The sequence below is a fragment of the Lissotriton helveticus genome, chromosome 6 (genome assembly GCF_964261635.1).
Source record: "Lissotriton helveticus chromosome 6, aLisHel1.1, whole genome shotgun sequence".
In the NCBI taxonomy this organism is placed as follows: Eukaryota; Metazoa; Chordata; class Amphibia; order Caudata; family Salamandridae; genus Lissotriton; species Lissotriton helveticus.
Genome location: NC_136067.1, coordinates 2,104,768,904 through 2,104,782,803, shown reverse-complemented (window position 1 = coordinate 2,104,782,803; position 13,900 = coordinate 2,104,768,904). Strand labels below are relative to the sequence as shown.

Genomic DNA, 13,900 nt, shown 5'->3' with positions numbered 1-13,900 from the left:
GGCAAAATGAAGCCCAATTGTGCGAGAAATAGCCCAATCTGGCAACACTGCGCATGGGGAGCAGCAGCCTTTGATGCCAGGGGGAAGGCTCGTGCATGAGAGCAGGTCACGTGATTGTGATTCACGTGAACTGTCCAAAATCCTCTGGAGGAGAGCCCTTGGCCTGAAGTTTGGTTTAGCTGCATTAGGGCTCTTTTCCTATTCCTGCGGAATAGGAAAGGGGCGAGCCCTAAAAAGGGTTATGTTAAAAATCTGATACTGAAAATAATGGGCAGCATGTATACCATCATAACGATCAGATAAAACTCAGTAAGAACTAAAACGTAGGTTGAATAACAGATGGAAATGCAAAACAGCAACACGCTCCAAAGTCAGCCCATCATGACAGAGCCTGAACCAAAATAGAAAATACATAGTGCTCTTTAAAAGCAGTGAGCAACCAAACATGCATCGGGATTGTAACAGCCATGTACATATTAGAACAAGACACTACACGCTCTTGCGTCTTGGAGAAAATACATAATGAAATCCACAAAATGCTGCCCCCTCTGCCGACTTGGGTTAACCCTGTAAATAAGTCCGAAAACCATCTAAACCATCTAAGCAGGGGTGCGTCATCAGCCGCATACCGAATTAAAAAGTATAGGTCCTCCCTTAGCAGGCTAATTCCCACTCAAACCGAACAAACCAGAAGGAGCAAACTAAGTTTGAGGCCTTTCCTTACCTGATCCGTCGCTACCCCGGGCCGGAACCTGAGAGTCACCGGCGGTGACATCCTGTCCGGGGTGGCGGTTTAAATATCCTTGTTCGGATCGAATAATTGCCTGCAGCTGCCCCTAATAAAGCGTGTTCGGTAATCACGTGCATCGAACACCCAATCATGCCGTATTTAGTAGAAACAACCGAACAAGGTGGGAACTGTAGCCTCAGATGCAACCAGGCAATTCTGCATTTGATAAACTACAGGCGGTGGCCCGGCGCATAGGTATATGTAGTTCACCAAGAACCCAATCATGCTGTATTTAGTAGAAACTACAAAAAACAACCAGACAAGGTGGGAGCTGTAGTCTCAGATGCAACCGAGCACTACAGTATTTAATAAACTACAGGCAATGGCCCGGCGCATAGGGATATGCAGTTCACCAAAATTATAATTCACCAAAAATATATCAACATAAGCCCTTATATTGTTAATGGGCTAGTGTATATTGCGAAAATAAAGGGGAACGTAAGTCTATACGCGTCATCCCTAAAAGACGCAGCGATTTAAAACTCAGAGTTTCAAATGACTTAGTGGTAATGAAACCACAAGACAGAAAGCGGTTTGGAAAAAATCGAGATGTCCTAATCAAAGTCATAAACCAACCCTTAGCTGAAAATGTAAAAAACAAACCAACTAGGGAGGGCCAACAGGTGTGGTACAATGACTGGGCAATTTCAATAGTTACAGTTTGTTGAAGTTGGCATCTGCAGGTTAGGTAATCGAGAGTGGGTATATCAAGAGATGAAATATAGACAACCCACTAAAAATGTGTGCCTGAATCTTAGCTCATAAGAGAATCATACCCACTCCTATAATGAATGGCACAGTAATGACATTTCAAAGAGGGTCAAAAACGAACCAAAATAGAGCTAGAACTAGAATCTGTATCTATGTAACTATAACAGAGAAGATAACTATGGTAAAGAAAATCAAATAAGGGTCCATGGTATCTCGTCATTGAGACCGTCTATATTGCTCCGCAGCTTAAACACCCAACGTTGTTCTTTCCTGAAAAGAAATGTAGCAATGTCACGGATATGTGCGGGTATATAAGACAGTCCACATCATGTCTTCAGGTTTATGTCTGAGTTCTAAGAAATGGCTGGTCAACCTGGTAGCTTGTTTATTGCACCAAACGGTGCTCTTCTGCTCTATGATCCGTTGTTTAACCTTGCGTGTTGTCATCCCAACATACTTCTTGGAACAGGGGCACGTGATTAAATAAATCACCCGCTCTGTGTTACAATTGGTATGCTTCACCTGTCTCCAAGGTCTAGAGGTACCAATATCAACTTCCGTGGTATGTTTAGTCTGTGGGCACGCTGTACATGTGCCACACGGATAATGTCCTTGGACCGCTGGCATGTTCCAAAGTGTATCGGGTTCATATATAGTTGCACCCCTGGGTCGTGTATGGACAAGGCAATCACGTAAATTTGTACCCCTTTTAAAAGAAAAGAGAGGTAATGGTATCTTGTTTTGCCCCACATTCAGAATGCGCCAATGTCTGCGCACGATTTTTTGAATTTGGTTGGATTGATTGTTAAAAGTATTGACACAAGTAAGCCGTGTAAGCGATGGTTTAGGCAAAGTCGGCTCTATAAGGGCTTCACGATGATTGTTAGAGGCTCTCCTGTAAGATTGCCGTACCAGTCTTTTCGGATATTTCCTGATTCGAAGGTTATGAGAGAGCACGCTGGCAAGTGGAGAAGTGTGGCTCACTGGTTAGAGCAGCAGAATCTGAAGCTACCAGGTTGACCAGCCATTTCTTAGAAAAACCCAAATTAGTCCCACAGATAGTCTGACACAATAGCAGCAATTTAGAATAAGTATAAAACATATATATAATAAATAAATAGGTTAAAATATAAATATTCCTCGACATTGCTGGTAAAACCTGTTAACAAACAACCAATATGTATCACATGACTAGGAAATATTGAGGTTAGTAAAATCCTGTTAGCAGCATGCAGCGGCCAGACTAGTGCTGGGTTGGAAAAGAAGAACCTCAGCTACAATCGCCCTGAATACCCTGCACTGGCTGCCTAGACATAAAAGGGTGCTCTTTAAAATCTTGCTAATCACTTTTAGGGCAGTAAACAAAACAGGACCCAAATACATCGAAAGCATGTTCCAACGTTACGTTCCCTCCAGATGTCTGAGGTCCCAAGATGATAATCTCCTGACTATCCCCAAGTTCAGACTTAAAACCAGAGGAGGTAAAGCCCTGGCTGTCTTGGGGTCCAGAGCATGGAACTCATTACCACCCCTTTTCCGACAAATCTCCACAGAAACAATTTTTAGAAAAACCCTTAAGACCTGGATTTACACCTTACCCGATACAAAATGCAAAAATATGATCTAGCATTCTAACCCAAGGGTTCCACCACAAGAACAAATAAGCCACCATGTTCCCTTACACTCTGAAGCGCTAAGATGCTCCCTGGAGTGTAACCCGCGCTATACAAAACACCAATTACATTACATTACATTACTGTTAAAAACAATAAATAACTAGGATATACTTTCTTCTTCTTAGACTGTACATGTGAAATGCAGTAACTGGTCAGTTCAAACCACCATGTTCACCATAACTTATAGAGGAACACTGTAGAATAAAGCAGAAGTGGGCGTATGCCGGTTGACATATTGATGTGCAAAAAACAGATGTGCAAATTTAGCAAATAAATAGAGGCATGAAAAATAGTACAAACTATTGATGAAATGTCTAAATTTAAAGTGGCAAATGTAATACTGCATAAACATAGTTAAAATTGACCCTAATGGTCAAAAAAATGAAGAAGCAGCTAATTGATATGTACAAGATGACAGGCAAAACTCAATTATGATTCACAGGTAAGTAAAAAAAACCTTGCTGGCATTCAAACCATTGGGACTCTTGGTATCTAACAGGATGATATGTCTGGTCTCTAGCTTGCGTAGCAAAGACTCACGGTCCCCACCCCTCCTTTGTGGGGGGACTGTGTCTATTACACAGTACCTGAGCTGTGCAAGGTTCTTGTTGTGGTTAGCTTCAAAATGACGAGTGACTGGGTATGCAGTGTCGCCGTTGGTAATGGCCCTAAGGTGCTGGAGTATTCTTTTGTACACCTGTGGTCTGGTTCTTCTCACGTAACGCAGACCACAGGGACATTCCAGCAAGTACACTGCGTACTCCGTCCTGCACGTCAACTTGTGCTTAATACGCACAGGTCTGCTACTGAATGGAGTCGTGTATTCAGTTTTACTGATTCCATTCCTACAGGCCTTACAAGATGAATATTTGAGGAAACCTTTGCTTCTGTTTAACCACAAGCCCGTGGTTCGGACTTCTGAGCTGCTCGAAACCAAACAATTGCTCATAGTCCTGGCTCTTTTGTAGGCAATGCTAGGAGAGCATGTGACATATTTACCCAAAACTGGGTCACTGGTGATAAGTGCCCAATTTCTTTTCACAATACTCTGGATTGTTTGATGCTGGCTGCTGTACGTAAAAATGAGCCAGGTCTCGCTTTGTTCTACACGGACTGTGTTCCTCTTACTGCTGGTGCTATTGGCCAATAGCTGAAACCTACCCTGAGAATTGGCTCTACTCATTGCTTTATCTATGATCTCAGTTTTGTAGCCTCTTCTCAGTAACCTAGCCTTAGAAGCCATTTGAGCCTCTCTGCAATCTGTGTCCGTGCTACATATTCTCCTAATACGGAGCATCTCTCCATACGGTATGCTACGTATGAGATTTGCCGGGTGATGACTGGCAGCATGCAACACGGCATTCCCAGCAGTAGGTTTACGAAAGAGTTTTGTCTCCAGTTTGCAATTACTAATAAATATCTCAACATCCAAAAAACAAATAGATGTGGCACTGATTTGACTGGTAAACTCAGCATTTAAGTTGTTCTCATTCAAACTTTCTATGAACTGTTTGGCCTCACATTCCAAACCATCCCAGATAATTAAAAGGTCATCGATATATCGCATCCATCTAAATATATATATATAGGTAGATATAGGTATACTATATCTTAGTAAGGGGTACAAGTACCACCTTACCCAGGCTGTAGTAGCAGACCTGTGGTGCCATTTTGGAAGGCTTCCCGGGGGTGGCATAATACATGCTTCAGCCCCTGGTAGGCCTCTGGGGTACCTATGCCCTTGGTACCCAAGGTACCATATACTAGGGACTCACAAGGGTAACCCAGTAACCAATCTGGAGTGTACCTAATGTACATGGAATTAGTTTAGAGAGGAAGCAGCTAGGCTGGGGTCCTGGTTAGCAGGGCCACAGCCAGACTAAAGTCGATAAATCAGTGAAACACAGCAAAAAGTGGGGGTAACAATAGTAAGTCGATTCTACTCTCCTACAGCCACTCCAAGGCCGGACCAACAATGCATGCCTCCTCCAGGTGTCGCAGAAGAATGGCATGGAACACAATGTCAAACGCGGCACTGAGCTCCAATAGAATCAGTGTCGACGATCGCCCAGCATCCAGCGCTGACCAGAGATGTTCTGTCACAGCCAGAAGAGCAGACTCCGTGCTGTGGCCTGGTCAAAAGCCATTCTGGGAGGGGTCCAGCGTTTTATTCATGGTCAGGAAGTCCGACAGGAGGGAGTTGACGTATGCCTCCGTGATCTTTGCCGCCCAGGAAAGTAGGGCGGTAGTTTTCCGGTTTAGCCGGGTCCAGAGAGGGTTTTTTAAGCAGGGGTATCACCTTGGCCTGTTTCCATGCCCTAGGCATGGTAGACGTGGTGAGGGAACTGTTTATCACCTGACCCAAAGAAGATATGATCGCAGGGAGCACTTTCCTAAATTGGTCTGGTTTGAGAGGGTGTGCAGGGGATCCTGACTTAATTTTACTGCACAATGCTTGTAGCTGGTCTGCAGGGATCGGCCGAAAGGCATTGAAGGTATTGGCCTTTTGACAACACAGTGATCATCTCCCCTTGTTTGTCCAATCAGAATTAGGCGTTTCATGAACTTGAAACATTTAGGGATGGTGTTTGCCATTAGAAGAGTATAATTGAGGTAGTTTAGTAAGATATCGCTAGTGATGCAGAGATGCTGAGAAACCGAGATGTCTGAGAATTGAACAGATGCTAAGCAGAACCGAACTTCAGAGCTTAGAGCAAAAGCTAAATTAGAACAACATCGCGGAGGAATCGAAGAGGGAATTAGGTAGAGAGCTAGAAGATGATCGCGGAGGAAGAGAGTATAAGAGAGAGGAGCGATGCAGGCGTTGGATCTAGAAGAGGTCACCTATCCTGAACCCTGTCCTGAATCCTTTGGTCTCCTGACCTGTCCCAGGGGATCCTTTCCAGCTCCTAGGCCAAGGAGTTGGTTTCCACACCATTCTAGGTAACTATAAATCTGTGTAGTATGTCATTGTACTGCTGTCTTTTTTTCCTCCCTTTTCAGGTACTGTCATTATTATAACTTAGACTGAAATTTCTGACTTAATTTGATTTTTTTTCCTTGAAGAAACGGTGCACATTCGTCTACTGCACCTACGTAGTATGACGTGCTATCGTTTGGAGGGAAAATGTTTGCAGTTAGTGGTCATTTAAAGTATATACTTTGATGGTATTACACCTATACTGCTAACAACTAGGTCCATTGATCAGAGGAAAGTAAATACGAACGAAAGGGTTGGTAAGATCCCCACATCCTGGAAACCTGCTAAAGTTGTTCCCCTTTTAAAAAAACCCTCTCTGGACCCCGCCAGATCGGATAGCTTCAGACCTATCTCCTTACTCCCTTACCTTACTTACTAAGGTGATGGAGGCCCACGTGAACTCTATCTTGAACACTTACTTGGATTATAATGGAATTTTAGATGAGTCTCAAAACGGATTCCGTGCTAAACATAGCACGGAGTCAGCTTTATTGGCTGTCACGGAACATCTGAGGGAGGTGCAGGACCAGGGTGAAACATCTGCCCTGGTTCTGCTGGATCTGAGTGCGGCCTTTGACACGGTCTCCCACAGGATCCTGCTTGAGAGACTGTGGGAGATCGGAGTCAGGGAGAGCGCCATGGACTGGTTCGCGTCATTTCTATCTGACCGTTCCTTTCAGGTACACGCCCGCCGTACTCATCCAGCAGGCACCCCCTGGAATGTGGGGTCCCGCAGGGCTCTGCGCTCAGCCCCACATTGTTTAATGTGTATGTCCGCCCCCTGGCCATGTTGGCTCGGGAACGCAAAATTAAATTAATATCATATGCGGACGATACACAACTTATTTTCACCTTTTCCAAAAATACCGAGGCTGACCAAACTAAATTTCAGGAAGATATTCTGGCTATCTCAAACTGGCTGTCGCAGAACTATCTCCAGTTAAATTCATCTAAAACTGAGATACTTCTCATAGGCAAGGAAACACCTCACTGTCTAAAGGCTCCGTCCCCCCGAGCTGGAAGGGGGCAGTAGTTAAAGCCCTTCTAAAAAAAAAACAACTTGACCCCGCCGATCTGGCCAATTACAGGCCGATCTCGCTCCTCTCGGGTATCAGCAAAGTGGCCGAAAAACTTGTCAACGTCCAACTATCCCAGTTTTTCGAATCCAACAACCTACTTCGTCGATCCCAAACTGGGTTTCGCCCTGGACACGGTACGGACACTGCCCTCCTCACTGTCATCGAGGAGGCAAGGTGCATTTTGGATTCAGGGGGGTCAGTGGCTGTGATCCTCCTGGACCTTAGTGCAGCCTTTGACACGGTGAATCACCGTGTCTTGCTCCACCGGCTGGCCAGGACGGGACTCGGGGGCACCGCATTGGCCTGGATAGAGTCGTTCCTGTCGGGCCGATCATTTCAGGTCTGGGATGGCAATTCCCGCTCGGCCTCCCTGCCTCTGTCTAGCGGGGTCCCCCAGGGGTCCTCGCTAAGTCCCACCCTGTTTAATGCCTATATGGCTCCTCTGGAGGACGTAGTTGCCCCATTCGGTATCAAGATTGTGAGTTACGCAGACGACACGCAGCTGGTCGTCTCGCTCTCACATCTTGACCACTGCCCAGATAACCTGTTGAACTGCCTCCAGGAAATCCACCTCTGGATGTGCGAGTCATCACTTAAACTCAACGGCTCCAAAACCGAAGTTATGCTGTTGGGCAAGAAATGGGCAGCTATCCCACCAGCTGTCTGGCCCGAAACCTTCGGCGAGGTGCCCGCCCCGAAGAAAGAAATTAAAACTCTAGGGGTTTGGCTCAAACCAGACCTGTCCATGAAAACTCAGGCATCCAAGACAGCGGGAACCTGCTTTGGACTCATGCGCTCAATTCGCAAGATCCTTCCGCTGCTCCCTCCTCCATCTAGGAAACTCTTGGTCCAAGGCCTGATCCTTGCACGATTGGACTACAGTAACACCGTCTACCTAGGAGCCCCCGAGACCACTCTGGCAAAGCTTCAACGCACCCAGAATGCGGTCGCCCGAATGCTGATGAATCTTCCCTCTAGAGTCTCAGCCAGACCAGCACTCAAGGCCCTTCACTGGCTCCCAGTGCGAGAGAGGATACAGTTTAAGGCTATGTGTACCGTCCATAAACTTTTCAACGGTCTAGGCCCCTCGATCTTGAGAGACATGGTCACGCCGTATAAAGCATCTAGATCCCTGCGCTCTGATTATGAGCGACTGGCCAATGTCCCAAGATTTAGGAGGGCTCGCACTGGTGGTCGACGCTTTTCAGTAAAAGCGTTCTCAGGCTGGAACTTGCTCCCACGCTACCTGAGGCTGAAACCCTGCTACCTATGTTTTCGTAAACAGCTAAAAACCCTCCTTTTTCCCCAAATAGGACCTTCTTTTCCTTTCTTGGTCATAGCAAGCTTTTATAGCGCGGGGATGCCTCCGGGTCACCAGGCGCTCTACAAATCGCTAAATAATAATAATAATAAATGGGATAAACACTGGTGGCCCCCCACACTAGGACTTCCCCCCACCCCTAAGGACAATGTTAAAAATCTGGGCGTGATGCTGGATAATTCACTCTCGCTGGAAATCCATGCCAAGAGAGTGGCTGGCACCTGTTATGGTCGCCTACGCTCTCTTAAGCCTATTCTCGGTTTCTTTGAGCCGCACACTCGTCAGATTATAGTCCAGGCTCTAGTCTTATCCCAACTAGACTATTGCAATGTTCTCATGCTTGGGTCTAACCTGACAGTGATAAATAGGCTACAAAGAGCCCAGAATGCTGCTGCCCATATCCTGTGTGCACTACCAAAGACCTGTCATGCTTCACCTATTCTTCGCCGCTTGCACTGGCTGCCGATGATCAAACAACGCATCTAGTTCAAAACTCTATGTTTAACTCACAAAATTATGCATGGTGTTGGCCCCCAGATCTTGCAGGAACTCTGCTCCCTCTACGCCCCCACGCGTGCCCTCCGTTCGGCGGATTTATTTCTTGCCCGTACAATTAAGATCCGGAGGAGTAGAGCTGGTGGCCGCTCCTTCAGGTATCTGGCTCCGAAGCTCTGGAACTCTATCCCTCTAGGAGCTCGGACCACTCCTAAACACATGCTATTTCGTAAACAGATTAAAACCTGGCTGTTCTCCTCTATCTAACTCTCTTTTGCTGCTGTGTTGTTGTGCCCTCTGGTATGTTCACAAGCGCTGGGACGCCCCGTTGCTGGGGTAGCCATGCGCTATAGAAGCAGATTTAACATAACATAACATAAGAATTGGTGAGATAAAATCCATCTCGCAGGTATTATCGCACTAAACTGATCCGAGCGGTGCTTGATAGTTTATGTAGGAATGTTTATGGACCCAGGTGAGTATGTGAATTGAGCGTCTCTCTAACTGGTAACCCTCCGCTCCATCACCACGCCAGGTATGGGAACACATGGAGCGAAATATTGCCTTTCAGCTGGAAATGTTATAGTCCAAAGCTGTTTTTAATATAAAATCAGGGCCTTCGGTGGTCATATCACGGAAAATACAAGATCTGAAATATTATAATTCCCCATATACACACCAACATGTTACTTTCAATCAGAGTAGCGTTCTTCAGTGGGTGAAAAGCACCTGAGTCAAGACAACTGTGGCTTGTTTTCCATTTTGTTCAAAGTGTGACGACACAGCACCCTAACCCTCTCTCTTGGAATCCGTGGCTATTGGCATGGAATCCATCAGTGGAGCGGTTTAGTGAAGTTTATAATTCTACTCAATTGTATGTTTTTACCTTAATAAGTGTCTCAGCCATGAGCTTTACTGGCAAAAATGTTTATGAACTGCAAATAAAATTGACCGACCCATAAAGGATCTCACATCAACCTTTTAACCTGCTCTATTAACTTTCCTGGGCAGAATACCTCTCTCCCTTACCTTATGCCCAAACAAGTTTGTTAGCATGCAAATTACTTAAATGTAAAAAAAAAAAACCATCACATTCAGAGTCTTTTAAAGATGGTTGTGCGCCTTCCTACTTACTCCCATGAACAAGAGGTTGTCCTTGGAAAAAGACAGCATCTTTACAGCCCGGCAACTGATGCACAGGTGTCTGAAACGCCGCACACAACAATTCATACACGACACAGAGACAAATGCAGGGACGACTGTTGATGCCGGCTCCAGCATTCAGGAAGGACGGCAAATCCGCAGAAACTGTATTAAATACGATCAAACGAACAACAGCAAATCACTTCAACAGAATAATGATTATTATCCAACAGATGCCCCAGGCTGACGGATGAGACGGTTTATCAGCAGATTATGGCGAGGCTCCGCCCCTCCTGCAAAATGATGCTCATGTGTTTACTAGTAGTTTTCAAAGGCCCGCGTGCCGCGCCGTGACCGGGGTAGGTGATGCAAAGGACCCTCACACTCAGTAACTGCTCTCAGTGTGTCAGGGATGCAGTACAGTGGCCGAAAAGGGAAAACGTTAGTTGCCATCGGACAATGTATATGAAGCTTAGGTGGCAACAGATAGGGTTAATGACTGGCTGCAGGGTCGGCAGCAGCATCCGTAAAGCACTGGAACAGCTCTGTCGCCGCCACCCCCCAGTCAGAGGGCAGTAACCGTGTAGCAGTGACAATGAAAGCCTGCATAACGGATAGAGCAGCAGAAACAGTGACGCTCACACTATGGATCGCAGGGAGGCCACTATCCAGCAGGATTCGCATCTTTAGAGCGCAGGGCATTACTTACAGTTATGGACCTCTTTCTGAGCCAGGATATTGGGCACTGCAGTCTCACCATTCTATTGCATGTTCTAGTAGGAATCATAAATAACTTAGTTTAGAGGACATCGACAGAAAATGGGTAAGTAACTTCCACAGTAAATTTGTTCTAGTTTTATGGATGATAGAAATAAAAGAAAGTTATGGAGGTCGGTTGTGAAAATAAGTAGAGCGCAGAAGGGCGCTAATGACGACCAGAAGGCTCAGTGGGCCAATTAACCAGACCTAAAGACTGGAGATTGTGGAGTGGAGTTTGCCTCTCGCTGGTATAGAATTGTGGTAAAGTGGTCCGCCTTTCGGCGCTACATCCGCGAGCACCTTCAAGGGGGAGTGTGCCACTCTGAAGTGCGGAGTCCGGACAGTACAGCCCCCCTCGGAGAAACACAGGCTCCGCTTTCCAGCAACACAGTTTACTTCCCGACCCCGTGCCGTGAACACACCCGCCCCCCCCCCCATTGCTTCCTTCAAACACCGACCGCCCTTCCGCATTCACACAAACTCAACACAAGTCACGCTGAACGCGCAGCTCCAAGCTCCTCCTAAAGGGGGTGGAGGAGGGGGGCCCTGGAAGCAGCAAGGTCCAGGACAACGGGCCTTCAACCGCGCAGAAATGGAAATAAAACAGGAATAACTGCAGAAATAGAAATAAAACAAGTTCAACCGTATAGAGAAGACTGCAGACCAGCGTGGTCAGCAATCATGCCCCGGCCCCGCCAGAACCCCTCGGGGGAGGGATGGGAGAGGACGCGCCTGGCAAGGACCCTCGGGGAGTGATGGGAGGGGACGCGCCTGGCAAGGACCCTCGGGGAGTGATGGGAGGGGACGCGCCTGGCAAGGACCCTCGGGGAGTGATGGGAGGGGACGCGCCTGGCAAGGACCCTCGGGGAGTGATGGGAGGGGACGCGCCTGGCAAGGACCCTCGGGGAGTGATGGGAGGGGACGCGCCTGGCAAGGACCCTCGGGGAGTGATGGGAGGGGACGCGCCTGGCAAGGACCCTCGGGGAGTGATGGGAGGGGACGCGCCTGGCAAGGACCCTCGGGGAGTGATGGGAGGGGACGCGCCTGGCAAGGACCCTCGGGGAGTGATGGGAGGGGACGCGCCTGGCAAGGACCCTCGGGGAGTGATGGGAGGGGACGCGCCTGGCAAGGACCCTCGGGGAGTGATGGGAGGGGACGCGCCTGGCAAGGACCCTCGGGGAGTGATGGGAGGGGACGCGCCTGGCAAGGACCCTCGGGGAGTGATGGGAGGGGACGCGCCTGGCAAGGACCCTCGGGGCAGAGATGGGAGAGGGGACGCGCCTGGTAAAGCCTCTCACCGCGTGCCGGGCGGCCGCAGCCGCTTCGAGGCGCCGCTCCTCCGCGTCCCGCTGGCGCTGAGCCCGCTCTGGGGCGGAGGCCTTCGCTGCCTCCCTCCCTCCTTCTTCCGGCGCTCACCATCCGGTAATCCTGGGCAAATTACGTGATCTCTCCGCGCCCAACAAAGAAACGAGGTTATTTATTTATGTAATCAATTTTATATAGCGCTGACTTTACCCGAAGCGCGCGAGGTCACCTGACATACTCTCACCTGGGCCCCAGTGGCGTAACAAAACTTGAGGGGGCCCCCCTGGCCATCCGGCCCACCACCTACCACTTTGCCCCACCGCCCACAAAACTGGTATATTTTTACTTGAAACCTCCAACATGGGGGCTGCGGGGGCCTGTATTACGCCCCTGCAGTGTCCAGCTGCTATAACTCACCGTGCCACAGTGTCCAGCTTCTATAGCTCACCGTGCCACAGTGTCCAGCTTCTATAACTCACCGTGCCGCAGTGTCCAGCTTCTATAGCTCACCGTGCCGCAGTGTCCTGCTGCTATAGCTCACCGTGCCGCAGTGTCCTGCTGCTATAGCTCACCGTGCAGCAGTGTCCAGCTTCTATAACTCACCGTGCCACAGTGTCCAGCTCCTCTTCCCAGGTCTCCTGTCTCTTTTGACTGTAAAGGATCTCTGGGTATAACTCACCATGCAGCAGTGTCCAGCTTCTATAGCTCACCGTGCAGCAGTGTCCAGCTTCTATAGCTCACCGTGCAGCAGTGTCCAGCTTCTATAACTCACCGTGCCACAGTGTCCAGCTTCTATAACTCACCGTGCCACAGTGTCCAGCTTCTATAGCTCACCGTGCAGCAGTGTCCAGCTTCTATAACTCACCGTGCCACAGTGTCCAGCTTCTATAACTCACCGTGCCACAGTGTCCAGCTTCTATAGCTCACCGTGCAGCAGTGTCCAGCTTCTATAACTCACCGTGCCACAGTGTCCAGCTTCTATAACTCACCGTGCCACAGTGTCCAGCTCCTCTTCCCAGGTCTCCTGTCTCTTTTGAATGTAAGAGATCTCTGTCTATAGTTCACCGTGCAGCAGTGTCCAGCTTCTATAACTCACCGTGCCACAGTGTCCAGCTCCTCTTCCCAGATCTCCTGTCTCTTTTGAGTGTAAAGGATCTCTGGGTATAACTCACCATGCAGCAGTGTCCAGCTTCTATAGCTCACCGTGCAGCAGTGTCCAGCTTCTATAGCTCACCGTGCAGCAGTGTCCAGCTTCTATAACTCACCGTGCCACAGTGTCCAGCTTCTATAACTCACCGTGCCACAGTGTCCAGCTTCTATAGCTCACCGTGCAGCAGTGTCCAGCTTCTATAACTCACCGTGCCACAGTGTCCAGCTTCTATAACTCACCGTGCCACAGTGTCCAGCTCCTCTTCCCAGGTCTCCTGTCTCTTTTGAGTGTAAGAGATCTCTGTCTATAGCTCACCGTGCAGCAGTGTCCAGCTTCTATAACTCACCGTGCCACAGCTTCCAGCTCCTCTTCCCAGGTCTCCTGTCTCTTTTGAGTGTAAGAGATCTCTGTCTATAGCTCACCGTGCAGCAGTGTCCAGCTTCTATAGCTCACCGTGCAGCAGTGTCCAGCTCCTATAACTCACCGTGCCA

General features: G+C 48.3%; 1 protein-coding gene across 1 annotated transcript in view; it reads right to left on the bottom strand.

Moving 5' to 3' along the window:
• LOC144763061 (NACHT, LRR and PYD domains-containing protein 3-like) overlaps positions 1-12,342 on the bottom strand; it is a 441,280-nt gene extending 428,938 nt beyond the window's left edge. Inside the window, exon 1 of the mRNA XM_078648366.1 lies at positions 12,253-12,342. The gene's annotated coding sequence lies outside the window, so the exon portion shown is untranslated. The remainder of the gene's footprint in view (positions 1-12,252) is intronic.
• Between the last annotated feature and the right edge of the window lie 1,558 nt (positions 12,343-13,900).